At 39.5% G+C, this 5,205-nt stretch overlaps 1 long non-coding RNA gene across 1 annotated transcript; it reads right to left on the reverse strand.

Annotated features, from left to right (window-relative positions):
• Nucleotides 1–368: 368 nt before the first annotated feature.
• On the reverse strand, nt 369–2,968 carry LOC119026445. The gene is made up of 2 exons (XR_005077153.1): nt 638–2,968; nt 369–495 (listed from the first exon to the last, which is right to left on the reverse strand). It is a non-coding gene; the product is annotated as an uncharacterized LOC119026445 (long non-coding RNA).
• Nucleotides 2,969–5,205: the final 2,237 nt, after the last annotated feature.

Consider the following 5,205-nt stretch of genomic DNA (forward strand, 5'->3'; position numbering starts at 1 on the left):
ACTTCGCTGGACCCCAATGAACTGAATGATATCATAAACTGTTGGAACCAGCTGCGTCACTTCCCCAATTACACTTATTACTCTGCATTCTGCTTTCCTTTTAATTGCTGTGGTCCCACATTATAAAAATCGTCATAATGAATGTTTATAAAATAATGATATACGTATTTAGAAAATCATTCAGGTTTACATGGTAACTCCAGGGTGACCGACTTCTCACACAGTGGCAAATGAATCTGTTGAATCTTGGATTCCTGACAAGTTGTAGGGAGTCTGAGCCACAGAGGGTTAGTGATGTGTGCTAGCATCTATGTGATTATGAATGCTACATTTCATTGCCTGGTAATTACTGGGAGAGGGAAGCCATATCATAGTCTGTCTTTTGTTTATTTCATGCATCGGTTGTATTGTTAATACCAGGGGGTGCAATAAGTGCACGTATCAAACACATTTACATTTACACAATTGCCATTCAAGCTAATGAACAAACCCGCACTGCAGAGAGGCAGACAAAAGGAAAAAAAAACAGGCAGGTTAGTTTTGTAGCTTATGATTTCTCTGATTTAGCAGCATGCAATACATCAGTCTTTTTAGGTCATCTCACTACTATTGAATATCCATCTCTACCTCCACTTACAAACAAACAATGTTCAACCCGAACCATCTTGGAGTTGTAGCACGACCTTGTCGATGCCTAAACATGTCAAGTCTTTTTCAGTGTTGGCTTTCTAAAGGAGAAAACTTTTGGCTTTTTTTGCAAGAACAAAAAAGGAAATTAAACAACATCAAGGTGAAAACTCAAAGCTCCCCTTTTGAAATCTTGATTAAAACCAGTCTTACAACCCATTTTTAGCTTGCGGAGCTGAATTACTGGATTTTTTTTTCTTTTTTTTTTTTAAAGAGGTCATAGCATTTTCTTACTAAATTGGTGATAGTTTACACAAAAAATTGAACACATTCTTGGCTTTTTTCTCAACTGAAAGAAGCCACGAATGTGCTTGGCAGTGCCTCCTCTGCACCTTTCCAGAGGAGAATACATCTATTAAATATCTTTACAAAAGAATGTGCTATAAATGGAAATGTTCTCTTGGCATAAACAGCCTTGTGTAAGAGTGGTTGGCCCGTGGCTACAGAGGATTTTTGAAGGTCTTCGAAAATAAACTTTTTTTTTTTTTCTAAAAAAGAAAAAAAAACCAAAACATCTGTTCCATTCCCAGAAATATTGTGTTAGTAGAAAACAAGTTTAAAGAAGGAGCCCTAATACATTCTACAGATGGATTTGAAAAAAAACATTTGACACAATTGAAATACTCTGGAAGGTTAAGAAAGTTTTGTCCAATATGTCGATCCAGATGCAGATTAAAGACTCAGCAACTCCATTTTCAGTAAACATATGCTCATTCTGAAATGAATGCCAGCATCACATTTCAAACAAATTGAGAAAGTTATTGAATCCTTGAACACCTGTTTGGAACATATTGGTAACAAGTGATAGTATCTTGACTGGTATGAACAGGGCATCCTCGAAAGGCTTAGTGGTGCTCAAGCAAGGATGGGGCGAGGTTCACCACTTTGTGAAACACATCACTGCACAGGCTCAGGAACCTTTTGTAAACGCAGTTGGTTGCAAATCGTCGGTGTTATAGAACATTGTGAAGCTTCGACAGAGTCATAGGCTCCCGTGGTGATCCCAGGGTTCTGGTGCACAATTTGAGCCTAAATCAAACAGTGACAGAGATCTGCCTCCACCAAAACATCTTGTAACAAGCTGTTGCACTCTATGGGCGGAATGTGTTCTGAGCAGTACAGAGCGCAGGATTACCTCGGGACAAGGAGAGGTGGACTCCGTGTTTACCTGAACTTGAACTCTTGGTGCGGGGATGCCGACCATGTTATCACTGACATCTTGTTGCCACTGTGCCACTACAGAATCATTTCTTGGGTGCAATTTACATATATTAATAACTGTTAATATATTCTGTGTTTGTGTAGCATGTCAGAGACATTTGTTCATTGTGCAACTCTGTGTTATATAATGACAAAAACATCACCTTGAATCTTGATCTCTACTCTGCAGATATTGAATAAATGCCTCCTAAAAAAGAATTTAAAAAAAAACAACTTATTTTGCCACTTATACTCTCCAGCCTACAGCTGGGCTGTGGTCATACTGTAGCTGCCCATTGTCCCCAGAGGAGTGGCCCGAAGTAACCTTTTGGGTGGTCATAAACCTCTTGACATGAAAATGTGTACAATAGTGTTTAATTACTCTCTATTCAGAAACACAAAAACTGTGTTTCTACATTGGAAACTTTCCAGCATAGTAATCGCTGGTAGCAATGGAGAAATTAAGCAGTGTTTTTATTCAAAGGGGGCTTTACCATGTAAAAAAAAAAATCAATGAAGTGACAAGAGATGTACTGATGTACTGCCTACCCCTAAAATATTTAGCTTTTTTATCAGGCAGCTGGCATGGTTAAACAGCCTACAGGACCATCCATTAAAACCGGCTGCCTGGCAGGCTACCTTTCAGACCATCCATTTATTGCTTTGCTTGAGGCTGCTGCTGTTAAATACGCAGTCCCCAGTTCCAAAAACAAAAACAAACACAAAAAAAGACCACAGACTTGTCCACCGAGAGACTGTTTGATGTTCAAAACAGCTGACTTAAAAAACAGCATTTTTAATCATCGTTATCATTATTAAATTATATCTATGGGAGAAGAAAATGTTGCTCTGTGGTGGAAAATGTACATAAAACCACTACTGGAGTCAAAGTCCTCAGGTGAACTATCACCTGTTATTTATTTAAATATCTAAGTGTATACTGATCATACTGAAATATGTTGCTGAAATAAAACAAAAACCACCACTCTGGCTCGAGTGCTTTTTTTGCACTATCACAGACAGAGAAGTGATGACCATACACAGTAAACAGTACATTCATAAGACGATAACAACTTTTAATTCCAGACGGGGGCTCATGGGGCGGCTGTAGCTCAGCGGGTAGAGCAGGTCGACTAGTGATCGGAAGGTCATTGGTTCAAATCCCAGCTCCGGGCAGGGCTGTCGAAGTGTCCTTGAGCGAGACCCTGAACCCCAAATTGCTCACTAGTGAGGCGACTTATCCAGGGAGTACCCTGCCCTCGCCATGAGACAAGGCTGGGATTGGCTCCAGCAGCAAGACCCTGCAACCCCATGGAAAGGGATAAACGGTTCGGACAATGACATGACTGGTGTACCAGTCAATGGGTTGTTGCTGTTGCCTTAATATCCATACTGACCAGCAGTCAGTAAAGCAACTGATTTGTTGTCCTTGTAATGAAGACCAGATTTAAGGACAGCCATTCATTTCTTTAATCAGAAAGTTACTTAAGGCTCATATCCCTTTTCTCTGTCAATCAAGTTGAAAAATCCCTCTCTGCTACCTGCTAAGACAACAACACTGGCTTTGTCTCACTTGTGTGTGTTAAAATAATGAGATGTCTTCATGTACTTGAGGCTGATTCTCTCCCCAAGTGTGAATAAATTATGATCCACTGTTGATTGGATTTCTGTCAAGAGACTGAACAGGAAATGAAAGCCTTTGCATGGGAAGGGGTTACAGTAGGAGAGAAAACTGTGCGCTGTGATTAATGGTTTTGTGCAATTTATGCAGCCATTTTCTGGCTTCGGAATACAGGAAGTAAACAGGGCAACGGCTGAGACGGCTAATCCTCCGCATCATTCAGCCTTTGGTATCTGTCTGAAAGGGTCAATGATTGACTCTGATTGAGCTTGTTCCCAGTTCAGAGGAAATGAATAGATGCCAATCGCACTCCTGCTGTTCTGTCAGCAGGACGGCCCGGCTATGAATAGATGGTGCACAGTGCAATTCTTTATATCAGTCCTAAGTTCAAATTAAATGCTACATTACTTGTAATTGTGCTATGCACACCACATGAGTATACTGCAATAAAAAATATGATTCAGGAATAATACATGGTAATACATATAAAGTAGGGCTGGACAATATGTCAACATCATGTTGTTGTCATAATATGAGACTGCTGTGGAATGCCATAGATTTTGGATGAAGTTGTTTTGTGATAAGGCATGAGTGTTGTCTTTTTCTGGATTTGAAGGCTATATTGCTATAATTCATAAAATTATGAAACTTTTGAACTCCCCAGACTTGTTCTAATACTTGTCTTTACCCACTTAGTCATTAGATCAACATTACTGTTGTTAATTTATAGCAGTAATTGACGTAACAATTCCAAATATTGAGACGCATATTGTTTATGCCGATAGAGCCTTAAAAATATCACAGTATTTTTTTTAAGGTCATATTACTATGTTAAAGTCAAAAAGATGTTTTCTTGAGGTATTAAAGGTGTCATATTATTCTGATTTTCATGTTCATATTATCTAGTAGATTTACATGCTTTAATTTTTAATTTGAACGATAATGTACAAAAACACATCAGTTTTCTCACACTGTCCAGTGCTGCAGCTCTGTTTTCCCCCTCTGTCTGAAATGCTCTGTTTTAGCTCCTGTCTCTTTAAGGCCCCTCCTCCTGAATACCCAGTCTGCTCTGATTGGTCAACTTACACACATCTGAGCCAGCACCGCTCACCTTGTCTACTGTCTGCTTCTAGTTAGCATCATGTCTACAGTGAGCACAGGCATAAATTACACAAATGTGTGACATGGTGACATAGCTTGATGTTGGAAAATCAGGGAAATAAAGGTGTGACCACGGACAAGGCATTTCAGGAGCAGTGTTTCATATGAGTGACCGGAGCTCATCTTGGCACGGACTTTGGGCTAGTTAACATTAAAGATCATTTACATGCACAAGAACCTATAAAACACACAGAGGGAAATACATTAATTAATCAATAAGTCATAATATGTCTCCTTTAAATCTGAAAAGTCAATAATTGGTGCTTGAAAGCTCACAAATAAGTTTAAAAACTCAGCATGGGCTCATTCACACCAAACATTCACCAACACTGAGTTTATCTACCAGAACACCTGCCTCTTTATAAAAATTGGAACAAACCACAAAATGTCTCGTCAGGGCCATTCAGTATCTCGAGAATGGCTCCCTAAGAACTGGCTTCACTAACTGAGACAAGAACCAGCCAAATGTGGTGGCATTATTAGGCAACTCGGGATGCTTCAGCACATCATGGTACCCTCATGTCTTGAGGAGCTGT

This window comes from Acanthopagrus latus, chromosome 9 (assembly GCF_904848185.1).
Source record: "Acanthopagrus latus isolate v.2019 chromosome 9, fAcaLat1.1, whole genome shotgun sequence".
NCBI classification, from domain to species: Eukaryota; Metazoa; Chordata; class Actinopteri; order Spariformes; family Sparidae; genus Acanthopagrus; species Acanthopagrus latus.